Source organism: Pleurodeles waltl, chromosome 2_2, assembly GCF_031143425.1.
Source record: "Pleurodeles waltl isolate 20211129_DDA chromosome 2_2, aPleWal1.hap1.20221129, whole genome shotgun sequence".
NCBI classification, from domain to species: Eukaryota; Metazoa; Chordata; class Amphibia; order Caudata; family Salamandridae; genus Pleurodeles; species Pleurodeles waltl.
Genome location: NC_090439.1, coordinates 947,151,631 through 947,167,856, shown reverse-complemented (window position 1 = coordinate 947,167,856; position 16,226 = coordinate 947,151,631).

Below are 16,226 nucleotides of genomic sequence, written 5' to 3'. Positions count from 1 at the left end.
TTTTCTGTTTGTGGTGATTCTTGAATTTACTTCTGTAGCATTAAACACTTCCCTTGCATCCTTAGAATTATTCAACCTCTCATAGTATTCTCTTTTGAGACCTCAGGTTAGTGATAGTTAAGGAGAGTTAAATAATATTTGTTTAGATTGTGGAACTCCCTGTTGGGCCGCCGTAGTACCCCCTGCATGTAGGGACTGGCATTCAACCACACACTCAAATTTGTGCTGTAATAATTCCTCTTGGGCTTCTTCAATGTTGTTGTTGTGTAAACCTTTGTTTCTGATCAGTTTCTCAAGCTGTGGAGCATTAAGAACTACGAAGTAACATTGGGGCAGGACCAGTCTCATGACAATTCGTTTAGCTTCATGATAAAGGTACTATGCTACTGACATGTTCAATGCTTACCCTAGTGCATCACATACTAGAGTAAATGTAGTTTATATCTCATTAACTACAGAATATTATCATTCATGTAAAGTCAATGTAAATGAAAAAAACTGTGTGAAATTTAAATTGATGTAGAGTAGAGGGTAATTAGGCATGTGTTCAATTTAGCATAAGAAAACATAAATCTTGAGAGGCTGCAGAAAAGATTGAGAGATCTTTCATGTGACAAGATGAGCTGTTTTACTATAAGCCAATGATATCGCTATTCCTCTTCCACTTCTTTACCCTCAGAGCTGGCTGCAGTTTTGGATGTGTTCGGCACTGTTGATGGGAATGGACGCTGGTGGGTTCCATGTCATTCCCACAGACACTTTTACATCCACAAGTTACTAGTGAGTTAAGTCTGACATTAATAGAAATTTTGGCCCTCATTATGACATTAGAGGTTTTTTCTGAAGACCGTTGTGGTGACGGCTGCCAACAGAGCGCAGTGGAGGCTGAAATCCGCCTGCCAGATAATGACACACAAACACAAAACTGAAATAAACCAGCCACAACAACGATTCCGCCAGACCCAATGGAAGCGAAAAACTGTCGAACCCACCACCCTCCCCGCTACGCCAGCAACACACTGCCCTCCAAATAATGGAACACAAATCACCAGAGCGGACACTCAACGACAGTCACCTATTGGCGGTGCAGACCGCCGAGTAGAATTGGGCACCCAACACCAACAGAAGGCAACATTGGCCAAAGCCCACACCTGACACATATACTCACACAGTACACACCCACCAACAGCACTATAAAACACACCCCCACACAACCCACAGAAAAAACAAACCACACCTTGCCAGCAAAAGATAACATAAGAACTGCGCACACAAACCACAGCCACCTATTCACCTTTCACGCATCAAACACCACACACCATACCAAAACACCCATTACACTCTGCACAACATACACAGTACACCCACCACACAATAGGCATGTCCCCATAGAAGAATCCCCATTTAATAAATGAGGAGTTGCCGGTGATGGTGGAGGAAATCATCAGGTTAGACCCACAGCTGTTTGGTGCACAGGTCCAGCAGATTTCCATTGCCAGGAAGATAGAGCTACGGCAGAGGATTATGGACAGGGTGAACTCTGTGGGAACATCTCCACGCACAAGGGCTGACATTCCCAAGAGGTGGAACGACCTTCGGGAGGAAGTGAGTCCAGTGGCCTCCAGGCATCAAGTTGCCATCATGAAGACTGATGGTGGACCCCCACCTCCTCCCCCACAGTTGACAGCATGGGAGGAACAAGTCTTGGCAATCCTGCATCATGAGGGCCTCACTGAAGTCACTGGAGGGCTGGACACTGGTAAGTCACAATTACTACCCTGCCTCCACAGATAGCTGCATGGCATGTAACCACCTCACCCTGACTCCCTACACCCTACTCCATCCCATACAGTGCACCACCCCAATAACCACCCTCAATTGTACCCCTACATGCCCAACCCACTGTCTGCACACCCCTCCGAGCTCTGCATGCACACACAACAGGAATTCATGGGCAGCATGTAGCCCGACCAATCCAACAATCCATCACCATACTCTAACCAAAGAGTGGAGGACATCACCCAACCCTTAGGAAAAGCCAGAAATGCAGAATATGTGACAGACAATGACTAACAAATCACTTACAGATCCACAGGTGCCCCAGCCAATGTCAGCGGCGAGCATGTGCCATGGCAACCATGTCCTCCACCAGAAGGTGCCCTCAGTGATGACACCAACTCTGGATGTCCATATCAGGATGAACTCCCTAGCCCATCTGGGACCACTGGTCAGTCGGTTCCACATCTCACACCCAGTCCACCATAGGGCCCCCCATCCGACTCCAACACCACAGCAACCACCCAACATCCCCAAACCTCTGCCCCCAGGACATGTCGATCAATAGTGTGCCCACCTGTACAGCGACCTGAGTCGGCTTCACACAGGCAAGGCAATGAAGGTCCTGCCGTAAGTGGGAATAGGCACACCATTCAGGGGACAGAGGCACAGGAGGCCAGGCCCAGTGGTAGGTCAGCTGTGCACCAGGGGGAGGCCAGAGCCAGGGAACCGGCTGCCCAGGAAACACTCACACATGTCATGGGGGCATGTCAACAATCCCAGGACAGAACGGGCAGGTGATTACTATCTTGTAGGAGAACCAGCGGCTGCAGGGGGTACACCACCAGGAGGTCATGCAACAGTTGCAGGGCCTAAATGCCAACATTGCCTCCATTGCAGGGTGCTTGCTGACATGGCCAACACGATGCATGAGAGCAGAGCAAACCAGCGGTCCCCTTCCGCTAGCCAGTCTACTCACCAGCCAACAACATCTGCTGCAGCTAGTGGACAGGAGAACCTGCCACACCACTCACAGGCCACCAGCACCCCCCCCCCTACAGAAGGTGAACCAGCCCACAAACATTCCCTGTGACCCAGAATTACACCATAGACTGTTGCCAAGACCTAAACCATCTCCAGGAAATGAGCCCCTCCAGAATGTCTCCCTTGTGTCAGTAATCAGTGGCGACCACACCAATATCTGCAAAAAGGGAAAGCATAAGTGACAGTCAATTGAAAAGTAAAGGTAGTGCTTGACACAAAACAGCTGGCATACAGCACTTAACTGTGATGAAGATATGAACAGAAGTACATCCTTACCTGAGTCTCATTGGAAGTACTGCTGTATCATATGTGTCCTGTTGTCCACATCATTCTCCTCCTCCTCACTGTCTACAGTGTCCTCTGCTGCCACAGGTGCATTGTCTCCCCCTCCTCCTACAGGTAGAACACAGGGCATCTGATGGTCTAATTGTGCATCATGCAGCAAGCCACCACTATCTGGCAGACCTTCTGAGGTACATTGTATAGGAATCCACCAGTTAAATGGAGGCACCTGAACATGGATTAAGTAGACCAAATGTGCTTTCAACAACCCTCCTGGTACAGCCATGTGTTTCACTGTACCAGTTTTCTGCCCCTGTCCTCAGATTCCTCACTGGGGTCAACAGCCAGGGCAGTTTTGGGTAGCTAGAGTCACCTGGAAGTAGTGAGGGACACACATTACTCATGTAGAATGGCATGGAGTTCAACTTAAGTTGGCATACACTGACATACATTGGGTGTAGACTCAAGCTAACCTATGAGCCACACTCCCTGCCCCTGTAGTTGTGCCATCACCTGTGGGACACTGCTATTCCTCAACACAAAGGCATCATGCACAGACCCAGGAAACGTGGCTCTGACGTGGGAGTTGTATTGATAGGCAAGGCACGCCATATGGACATTTAGAGAGTGGTAACTCTCCCTATTCCTGTAGACCTGTTAATTTGCCCTAGGAGGGACCAAGGCAAGATGGGTCCCGCCAATGGGCCCAATCACATGTGGTATGTGTCCCATGACGTAGAATCCAGCCTTCACAGTGGGCAAATATTCCCTCTCTGGGAATGAAATGGAAGTGCTCATGTGTTTGATTAAGGCAGCTAAAGCCCTACCAAGCACAATTGAAAACATTGGCTGTGACATTCCTGCAGCCAAACCCACAGTCACATGGAAGGAACCACTTGCCAGGAAGTGGAGCACTGACAGTACCTGTAGAGAGTATTGCTGTAGTGCTACGGATAGCAGGAATCAGATCTGGCTCCAATTGTTTGCACAGCTCAGTAACTATGACCCTGTCCAGACGATGGGTCATTATGATGTGGCATTCCTCAAGTGTAGCAAAGTCCACTAGTGGCCTGTGCACAAACGCTTGCCTCCTCCTCCATAATGGTAGGTAACTAAGTAAACCAAAAATGAGATGTGTGTGACTACAGGAAGTATGGACACAATATATAACAGCACATGGAGCATATATGTATGTAGCAGACTGTCTTGGTGTGTACCATCGATAGCTATGACGCACATTAAATTGTCTAACATGACTACCACCATTAGGAAATGACAACCGCCTGTCCGGTATGCAGGGACATGTGGAGGTGACCTCACTCTGCCGACATTTGGCGTCATGGCGGAAGGTGGTCTGCACCGCTGTGCAACTCCTCATTGGTTAACATGGAGCTCTATGGAGCACAAGAACCAATGATGATCAACACCAGTGGTGACGGTGTTCGCCGACGCAGACGAGACCGCCATTTTCTCTGTATCAATTCACTTGATTCCTGACTCTCTACTAAATACCACCTCCATTACATGTGCTGCTCTGTCCTGTGTCTGGAACCCACAATGGTCCATGCTACAGGGGAAAAGGCCCCAGCCTTCACATCGGAAGAGTTGGAAAAGCTTGTGGATGTGGTCCTACCATTGTATGGGCAGTTTTATGGGCCTCCAGACCAACAGGTGAGTACATCATGGGTACTTTGGATGCGACATGGATTCATGAAGATGTATGTGTGTGCTGTCAATGTGTCACTTGGGGGTTGTTTTTGCTGCATGCAATGTGCATGCAGAGGTATGGCTCAAGTGTATGCTTAATGTGGGATCCATGCAGTGTGTAAGCCATTTCTGTTACAGAAAGGAGTGTTGAGTTCATGGTGTCCATTCGTCTGTGTTCCCAGCGCCCAGCAGAAGAAAGGGTTGTGGCATGCCATTGGCAAGCATGTGCGGACCCTGGGGATCTATAGCTGGTGGAGCACCCACTGCAGGAATCGGTCGGAGTACCTGAGATGCTAGGCCCAGAAGACCAAGGAGGTCCAGTGGGGGATGGCCTCCCACAGAGGGATGGGTGCCTGTCAGCTCCTGACCCCCCCATTGGCCCCCATACTGGTGGTGGCCAATCCGGAGTTGGATGGGTGCTTGAGGGCAGCACAGCAGCCACAAGTGGGTGAGTACAGACTGTGTGGTATTATTTTGTTGCCTGCCATGGGGTTTCGGTGCAAGGTTCTAGTCAGTGGATGCCCCAAAATGACGGTTTAGCTAACTTTTGGACTCCTGCTTAGCAATGTAGGGTGGTATGTATATTTGGTATTCGTAAGTAGCAGGCAAACCATGCCAGACATGGATTAGTGAGTCCCAGGAAGTGTGTAGATGGTAGTGTTTGGGTACATTTCTGCTGTTGTTTCCAGTTAATGGTTTGTCATTGTGGTTCATACTGCACAGTGTTAGTCCCAGTGAGTGATAGTTATGTGTATGCCATATGTGCTGTTTTTGCTGGGAATGACCCTGTGCTCTCTTTCTTTCCCCCCAGCCCTCTCTCCTTTTCTCATCCTGTCCTTGTGTGCAGTAGCATCATCTGGTGAAGGAGCAGGGGCACCGGCGAGTGGGAGAGCTGCAGCCCACGGGACCCTGGGGGCAGAGTCCAGCAACGCCAAGGGACCAGTAGGTTGGAGGACGAGGGGAGCACCACAGGGGAAACTGGAGCTACCACTACAGACTCTGATTCCTCCTCCGATGAGAGCACCCTGGTGGTGGCGGACAGCTCTGGAACCACCCCAGCCACTACATCTTCTGCTCCTCCATATCACCACCGCCGTCCCAGTAGCCCCCCACCCGGTTGCCCATGCCCGCTCACCCAGGAGGGTGGGCATCTCCTTTAACCCAGGCACCTCAGGCCCTGCCCCAGTCAGCCCTGCTGCTCTCATTGAGGAGGCTATTGACCTCCTGAGATCCATCTCTGTAGGGCAGTCTACTATAGTGAATGCCATCCAGGATGCCGAGAGGCATTTGCAACAAACAAATGCATACCTGGAGGGCATTCACTCTGGTGTGGCGGCCCAACAGAGAGCATTTCAGGCTCTGGCCTCAGCACTGATGGCAGCCATTGTCCCTGTCTCTAGCCTGTGTATTTCCCTATTAGGTGCCATTAAATAGTAAAACTGAAATAAATTATTGGTCAAGAGTCATTGGTCAATCTGAAGAGGTAATTGGAACAACCTGTATATACTGTTTTAACAATTCACTTTAAAAGTTTAACTTGACGTGTTAATGATTCTCCTTAAGATAAGTAGAAGAAGGAAATGGAGAAGTAACTGTTGAATGTTGAATGTTGAAGAAACAACAATTGAATTGGATCTTGCAATATGGAGAGCTTCAAATTACAAGATCTGTCAAAAATATCTGAGTTCTTATCCAGTCTCTAGAGAAATTCAGAAAAATAAGACTGAGTAATACATAAACAAGAAATATTTTTAAGGCCCATTACAGCAATAGTCTGAGGCAATTCTGTGCTACTTAAAATGGGTTTAAATGGGCGGAAGTAGACCTGAGGTTTTCTTTTATCTAGATGATTTGCCCACATGATTGAAAGTATTAGGAACTTTCACCCTGTGTGACCAGTAAAACAAACACTTGAGTACATGCAATATTTCTATGTGATTTAACACAGATTGGGCTGCAGTGAAGTGCAACCTATTTAGATAAAAACTCAAAGAGTCACTACTTCAGAAAAATGTTCCAATAGCATTCTTAACAGTATAGGGAAGAACACAAAGCAAGGTAGACTTTGCATGGAGAATAAATACATGCATTTGTTTAGGGGCAGTTGTGGGACAAAACCTAAACGTTAAACTTGATGTTTCCCTACAAATGGCTAAGACAGTTTTAGTTTGAGGTGGACTAAACACTTTCTTTAGTGCCTTGGGCAAGAAACAAAAGTATGAGACCAAAGTTTTACAACCATGATAAGTGGAGAAGAAAGTATTTATTTTCCATATGTGAAGATGCTGACAGCGCAAAATGGAGGATTTTGAAATATGTGTTAATATAAAAAAGAGGTTTTCCGTATAAGCAATGAGATGTGACTGTAGCAGTTTCAATGATACTCATGGTGGCTCAAATCCTTATGGTGTCTCATCTTGAGTGGATCCGGTTCAGAGTGAAACCTCCTACTGTTATTATTTTAAACTATTTGTGACAATATTTGTAAAGCCTTCCTGGCTGAAGCCACTATCTGCCTTGATTTAGAGATAAACCCCAAATCATCACCTTGATTTCTCATGACACTAAAATACTAAAACAATAGTCAATTTAAATTTCAGTTTGGTTAACTAACATTTGGAAACAAAAACACAATAATTATTTATACTATTTCAAAATATGGAAATGTTTAGCAAATTTAGAAACACAATAAAAATCAATTACTCTTTGGGGAGAATAACAACATTTCTGCTAACCTAATGTTCTTTAGAAATGCTGCTTAAACCCTCCTGCCAATAAACACAACCTTGAATTCCTTTGTTGCAAAGTAGACCTTTATCTTATGGTATCCTCTAATGGCTTCCTACATTTGCTTCCAGAGAGAGGCCTATGTTTGCAGATTAAAGACGACTTGATATAAAGGGAACTCATTAAACATCCTTAAAAATGTTTGCAGTGTTTTAAGAGTTGCAGATGGAATATGTGTCCCCTTATATTACCTCAACTAGCTCCAACTATTATTGTCCTCACCTAATCTGTAACTGAACCGAGGCCTTTCAGAGTCCCCCCACCTCCAAATCACTTCTTCCTGCAATTAGAGTCACCCAGTGGCATGCTTCAAAACATTCATCTGAGAACTATTGTAATGTGACTAAGATTTACCATATCTATCTTAAATGGAAATCTTTCCATCTGTTTGTGTAGCCGTGCCTCCTGAAAAAACCCAATACATTAATTTGCCAAAATGCCATCATCTGTGCCAGTTTATGCTGCTTGACATATTTAAATTCTTTAACTCAGTGTTTTCCAAACCGGGGGTCATGACCACTAGTGAGTTGCAAGACTATTTTTGGTGGGTCAGAAAAGACCAAGCAAAAAATAAACATGATTTAAAATGCTGGATTTATCTTGTCACATTTGCTGCACTTCAAAGACAGAGGTTAAATGTCTGACTTTGTCTTCTGACAAATTGCTACTTATAATAGTAACATGGGGAATTGGTACTCACAAACTCCTCTCACTTTGCAGTCATAAAAAGAAAAGTATAGTGAATTATTTAACAATCGTGCTGGGGTACAGAGAATGTAAAAGGAAAGGCTGTAGGGTGTCATTCTTTGTAGCATGCAACAAAATGTAATACCTGTAAATGAACAGTAAATGTTCAGCAGTTTGGTGAGCAAAAATGAAAGTGTTTTTTGTAATTCTGTAGTGTGGTGGAAAAACATATTTTAATAGGATCTATCAATACTCTTTACATGGTGATGCACAAAATGTAACTATTATCTGAAACTTGATTTCCACACATTATCATTTGTGTGCAATGCAGTTGTATCAGTAAAATGGTATGTATGTGCAAATTTAGTGGTCATTTGAATACAAAATGTGCTGTTTGTAACTGATAGTGCACTAACACAAAATGCTTTAGGTACAGTACCAATGTGCCTGCATCATGTGCCTTAATGCTAGGTGGGTCATGGAAGTTTGCTGTTCTAAAAATTGTACCAGGAGTCTAAAAAGTTTGGGAAGCACTGCTTTAACTGTTCTTTTTATATTTCTATTAGCTATTTGGAAGAATTCTTGTGATGATTTCTTTAAAATAAATGTACAGTTATAAGAATAGAAACTGGATTAGCCCCTACAGTCATTGGCTTTCTATAGTTTTATACCATTGCATTTCGAAGGTTGTTACATCACTCCATGTGTAGGTAATGGGTCAATCAAGTAGTCTTCTTGTCATACGTTAGACATGATATGTGCCATGAAACCCAATGATGAACACATGTAGCTTCATTCCTGGTGGGAGCAATATTTGTTCTGTTTCCTCTTAAAAGTGGAGGCAGGAAAACAGAACTGAACCCTCCTCCCAGCCCCACTCCTGCAGACAGGGAATGCATGTTTGCTCCCATCTAGAAGGAGATTTAAAAATGCTCCTGCTAGGTGGAAGCAAGCACGTTTCCCTGTCCGTGTCACTGTGAGCAGGGAAAGTACTCTGTCCTGGAGGTGGGCTCCCCGAGACAAAGTACTTGAGTCAGCCCCAGGGGATGGGGTTCTCAAGCCTTTAGAAGCTCAAGGAGGGGGTCCCACAGGGCCCCCCTCCCTTTAAAGGTAATTTTAGCCCTGTGTGATAGGGTCACCAGGGTTTACATAGGCTTGGGGGGGGGGGTGCAGTCCTCTCCCTTTTTTTACATCAATCAGGTCCCCAGGACCTTTTAAAGCTCAGGTCAGGATGCATGACCTCTTCTCCCTTTTGCTGTAAAGGAATCAGCCCTGATTAATTGGGTCCTTAGGACCTACAAGGGTTTGGGGATTGGGCCTTGTGCTGCCTCCCCTTTTTAACACCAATCAGCCCTGGGGGATGGTGTTCTCAGGGCCCACAAAGGCTCTGGTAGAGGAGCCAAGTGCCTGCCCCCTTTATTTTACTTGGCCCCTGTGAATGGGGTATTCAGTGCCCAAATCGGCTCAGGGGGGAGGGCACTCCAGACCCTCCACAAAATAGTAAGAAAATTACAAGCCTCTTCTTTTCGTTTTTGCTTTGATCCCGTGAGGGTTCCACAGGATCACAGCAAATATTGCTCTTTTTGTTTGGCCCCAGAGGGGTCCCTCTGAGTCTGCTACAGGGCCTAAGGGGCAGGGTATACCTACCCTGCCCCTTATATTATTATTTTCTTTAAACGTCAGAACAGTTATGCTGACAACCAATCAGAGCACTCTCTCCTGTGGGAGTCTGGCTCCTGTAGGAGCAAATTGGCCCAAGGGGAAAAAAAAATCAGTAAGGGGGATGAGTGGGGAACCCCTCCCTGAGCCCAGCCTTGTAGGCTCTAGGAAGCCCACCCTATGGGGCCAATTTATTTTCAAAGGGAAAGGGAGTGGGCCACATTCTTCCCTCCTGAATCTTTTTAGGTCCTGGGGACACTATCCCCCACGGTCGATTGGTTAAAAAAATAAGGGGGGGGCACAAAGCCCACCTCTTTGAGCCTTTGTAGGTCCTGGGATCCCATTCTCTGGGGCTAAAAAGAAGTATAATGGGAGAAGGGCAGAGATAGCTATAACTTGAGCCCAAGCTATATTCTCTTTATGTCCTCACATACTTATGACATGTTCTATGATGTCATTTATGACATCACTGAGGAAATCTCTAATTACATCTTTAATAACATCACAGATGACATCACTAATTACATCATCCAATAAGTGTGCTAGTTTGTTTTACAATTTACGAAGTCTCAAGTAACTACCATATTAATTCTACTTAATTTTTCACACCTTGGGTGCAGCTAATAGGTGCAAGTGCTTGCAAAGTGTGTGTGCTACTAATGTATCATAGCTGTGTAGAGATATTGAACACATTATATGTGTATGCATTCATGAGTAACTCTGTGTGCCAGTGACAGTTGACTTGTATTCACTAAGCTCCATACAACTTTTTGGTACAACAGAAAAAGTTCCCAACAGAAGAATGATTCTATGTAATGAATACTACCTTTTGTAGGCAGCCTTGAGTTATTAGAGAGAATCGTGTCAGCATGATAATTCATACTTAACACGGAAACGTGTGTGCACCACGTTTTCTACTTATTGTTTACGCATGCTTGTTTTGCTACAGAAGAAGGGCTATCTGTAAAGTTTTTGCCATATTATAAAGGTTGCATGCAGTATGAACTTCAAATCTTGGCTATTATCAACAAATAGTGTTTTTTACAAAGGTTGCATTGAATTTATACTGTTCTTAGATTATTTTGAATGTTCAGTGGTCTATTATACTCATCAGAGTTTCACCATTTGCAAGTACTGTAGTATAGAGAGAACTCTCTCCATAAACACTGTTTAGAGTGCTCTGTCCTCTACTGATATTAAATTAATTTCTTAATGTAGGTTCAGTGTGTGTCAGGTGTTTCATACAGATAAAAGCTGGCCATGTTAAGGCATTGGGAATTGGCATTCACTATTTTGGCTTTCTCTGAACAGTTGTATACAGATTAAGCACTGTACTCAATGAGGGTTTCCATATATCTGTGATTGATTGTGAATGTCAACTATAGTACGTGTAAAGCCATAGTAATTTATACAATAATATGCAGTTAAACAAAGCTTGGATGATGTCATCAGTGATGACAACAATGATGTAATTTCAGATTTCATGAGTGATGCCAAAAATTATGTCATAGATCACATCATGAGTGATGTCACATGTGAGATCATAAGCAGTGAATTGGGGGAGGGAATTGGGGGAGCTCATGCTAACTCCTGAATTTCTGTGTTTTTTTAGTACAAAAGTTGTAACTTAGAAATTCTACTTATTGTTTTTTTCTAAAGTAACAAACAACAATAAAAATGTATTTACGTACAAATGCATTGATTACTGTATAAATTACAGCATTAGAGATATGATGGAAGCATAGAACATGATGCAGGTTGGTATAGCACGACATTACAAAATTCAAAGCACAATAGCAGTAACCATGTAGAAGGGACAAGTGGGCCGAAGAGGTTGAAGAGTCTTTATGAGCAAGTGTCAGAGAATGAGGGGATGGTGCTGAGGATACCGCACATTACTCAGATGCATCTGATTCCAAGGTTTGCAAAACATTTTGCAGCGGTTGCCAAATGTTTAGGCCTATAGGTTAGAGGCTGCAGCTGCACATAAGTGTTGCTAGTTTGTACTACATTGAAGCAAGCTTTTCAGCCATGCAGTGTCTGTACCGCATATACCATTACCCCAGTGTGGTGCAAGGCCACGTTTTGCAAGTAGTAAGTCAATGGTGGTGAATCTGTAAACATCCTGGCAAGCCTGGCATCAGGATGGTACCAGTGGTAAGTGAAGTGACATTCTTCAGCCAAGTAGTGAATTTGGGGACTGGGTGCAGGACACAAGTCCTGCACCCAGTCCAAACAAGACGAATTAAGAGGCCCCGCAGAGTGGTAAAGAAATGTTGAGTCAATGTTATCAGAATTAAGGAAAAGATATAGCAAGTGCGTGAGAACAACCATCTTAATTATTGCCACCCTGCCTGCCATAGATAGGTGGAGTTTGATCCATCATTTTAGCTGTGTGGACAACTTGTCAAAGGCAGGACCATGACTAAGCTGGAGTATCTGGCCCTTATCCGTCTGTAGATGAATACCAAGTTATTTAGTAGAACCTGCACTCCATGTCAAGGCTTAGTTCATGGTTACAGGTTGAGTACAGTCAGTAAGGGGCAAAAGATCTGATTTGACCCAATTTATGTAGAGACCGGAAAGCCCCCCCACCCCTCTAACCCCCTCCCCCCAAGGGCAAGAAGTCACAGATAAGGGAAGGGAGCTTGTCAGAGGGACATCTGAAAACAATAAAATATTGTGGGACTATGTGGAAAGTAAGAGGAGGCAAGTTGAAAATTGGTAGCCTATTTGCATGTTTTCTTGGGGAGGTGCCTGACATAACCCAGAAGGGCCACAAGGAGAGAAGGTGCAAGCATGATTTCTATCATGGTGGAGACTGAAGAAACATTTTGCCAAATATTGCCCTGTGTGTGAACATGTCCAGGTGAGGTGGGCAAAATCAGCCTCTACTGCATGGCATTTAGGACAGTGAGGTGAGTGCATAGGGTCCTTGGGTCTGGTATAATCTGTTTGTGGTTAATGGAAATGAGCTTGGACTGGGCATAGCAGTAGTTCAAGATTTTGTCAGGTAGTGATGGGCCTCAGTCATTTTCACAGGTTTCTCTGACCCGTCGAGTATGGTCTGGCTTCATGGCAATACAGGCATGGTATCGTTTGTAAATTACCCGCCCGTCCCCTATTAGGGTTTGTTGCAAAAAATGGAGGTAGGTTTTCTGGGGCCAGGAAGTACATATGGAGGCAAGAATGCATCACGTTATGGAGGTATCTGTTCTTGAATTGGTCCATGTCGGAGTCATCCTGTAAGCTGGCATCGTCTGTGTGTTTGAGGGCATGTCCATGTCCATCGGGAAAGAAATCTTCGATGGTGTTTATGTCTAAAACAATATAAAGTACGTAGTATGAGCTTCTCCTAGGGAGCCAAGGATTACTGGACAGGGAGAGGGTGAGGGAGTAAAGGATGCCTCCTCCGAGCACCAGGCACAGTCTCCGCCAAGCCCAGCTGGTGGTGCAAAGAGTTTGCATGGCCAACGGATCGATGGGGACACCTTTAGGTAAGATAGAGGACAATCAAAGGGCTCCCGCCAGGTTCTGCTACTGTTTCAGTTAAGGGAGCCTGGGGTCAGGATCGTACCAGCGATAAGCAAAGTGACATTGTGCATGCAAGTAGTGTATTTGGGGATCAGGAACATCTAAACCCCCCTCGCTCACATGGGCGGGTTAGTGTATCCCAGTAGACACAAGCCCTGTGCCCTGTCCAAACAGGATGGATTAGGCAGCCAAGCAGAGTGGTGAAGAAATGCTTAGTCAGTGGTATGGGAATACTAAGGAAAAGATATCTGAAGCGGGGAAGCACAACCCTCTTAATTATTGCCATCTTGCCTACCATAGTTAGGGGGAGTTCGATCCATCGTTCAACCTGTGTGGATAACTTGTCAGTGGCAGGGCCATAACTGAGCTGGAGAACATGGTCCTTATCCCTACGTAGATGAATGCCAAATTATTTAGCAGAATCTGCACTCCGTGTCAAGGGATAGTTTATGGTTACAGCTTGTGTACAGTCAGTAAGGGGGAAAAGTTAAGACTTGACCCAATTTATATGGAGACCAGAAAGGCCCCCAAAGAGCAAGACTTCACGGATTTGGAGAAGGAAATTGTTGGAGGGGTGTAGGAAAAACAATAAAATATCTTTGGCATACATGGATAATAAGAGGAGATCTGTTGCATATTGGAGGCCTCTATGCATGTTTCTCCTGATGGTGACATACGAGGGGATCCATTGAAATAATAAAGAGGAGCGGGGAAAGGGAAAATCCTTGTCCGATTCCCCAGATTATGTGGAAGGGGCTTGTCAGGGAGTCATTAACCCATAGGCGAGCCACGTGATTGGAGGAAAGCAGCATGACTAATGAGCTAAAACCCTGAGGTAAACCCAGTTTATCTAATGTTGATTTAAAAAAAGGCCACTCTAGGGAGCCAATGACTTTTTCGGCATCTAATAACGCCACGTGGCAGGTGTCTCAGGGGTTATCCTATTCAGTACAGCCAAGATCATTCATAGGTTTAACAAGGTAGGCCTATGCAGGATATGCCCGGTCTGAATGTGAGGTATCATTTGTTCCATTAGTAAAGATAGGCGGGTGGCAAGTATTTTTGCTCTAAGTTTTCTATCTGGATTGAAGAGAGAGAGCGGGAGGTAGGAACCACACAACTGGGGGGCTTTACCAGACTTCAAAAGGAGTTTGAGGGCAGAGTCTCGTAATGTGGGTGATAGAGTACCTTTATCAGGAGACTCTGCATATATGTTGAGCATGTGTGGGGGTAGGAGATTTTTGTACACTTTATAAAAGGTACCTGTGAAACTGTTGAGGCCAGGTGTCTTGCACCCATCAAAGGCATTGGTGGCCTGTGAGATCTCTTCGCTGATGATAGGCTTCCTTAGAAAGTGCTGTTGAGCAGTAGTGAGCCACACCATAGCAATCTCTGCTAGGTATTTTGAAATCTCCGTTGCGGTGCCCAATGTGCGCAATGAGTAGAGGCACTCATAATAATGTAGTAGTTTAGCCATTATACGTTTGTTGTCAGTGACAAGTGTGGCGGTGGGGGAGTGCAGTGATGTGCTGTAGTCACTGATTTGATTTGGGCAAAGAAGTCTTATGAGGCTACGTCCAGGCTGTTCTCCCTTATCATACTGTCTGACAGTGGTGTGCTTACCTAGCTATGTTACTTCCCTGTCAGCTAAGTCAGAGAATTCAGACAGCAAAACTGACTGCTTTTGTAACTGTGTGGAACAATGGGGCTGGGAGTCTTTATTGTTAATGGTGCATAGCTCAGTCACTATGTGTGTCAGGCGAGTATGTATATTGTGTAATATACCTGCATGTTTGGAGATGCAGACTCCTTGGATATATACTTTAAAGGTCTCCTACAATGTATCCTGGGTGGAGACCGACCCTGCATTCAGAGTAAAGTATTCGATGACAGAGTCATGCAGCTCAGTACAAAAAATAGGGTCATGGAGTGCCTTGCTTGGGAATTGCCAGTTATGTTCTAAGCCACTGCCAAATGGTATCTGAAGCAACAATTTTAGAGGAGAGTGGTCTTACAGTGTGCATGGGAGACGTGTCACATCAGTGACCCATCGGGTCACATTCACAGTAAGGAACTAGTAATCAAGTCTGGTCTACAAGTCATGAGGTTCTGATTAAAATGTCCATTCCTTGATGGAGGGATGCCACAAGTGCCAAACATCATGTAGTGCATAGATGTCTGTTACGTCATGGAGAACTTTAAGAGCGTGGGGTTTACCATGTGCCTACATGCTGGTGAAGTCTCCTGATATGCATTGCACCATGTTGAAATCTCTGCCCATAAAAATAATATCTGCCTCCACTTGTCCCATGTGTTTGTAGATGTCATGATAAAACTCAGGTACGCCCACATTAGTGGCTTAGATGTTAATTAGCAAGGCTTGTTTGTTGGCTAGGACACCAGTTAAAGTAATGTAGCAACCCTCTTGGTCCAGAAAACTGGACATGAGGGTGAAGGGAAGACTTCTATTGATAAGTATGCACACACCTCTTGATTATGTACTGTAGCACAAGTATGGGTGCGCCCCCCATGAAGAAGCATATGTGTGGGTTTCTCTGGGTGAAAGGTGAATCTCCTGAAGGGATTCTGTTCTGACCCCATGTCAACAGAGGTACGTAAGCACGTGCTTCCCTTTGCTTGGATTATTTAGGTCCCGTATATGCCACATGAGCAGAGTTCTGCCATCTGCACTTGGCTAGTCAGGGAGGGCATTGAACATGTAGGTGTGGCAGCGGACGTGAAATGGCAGT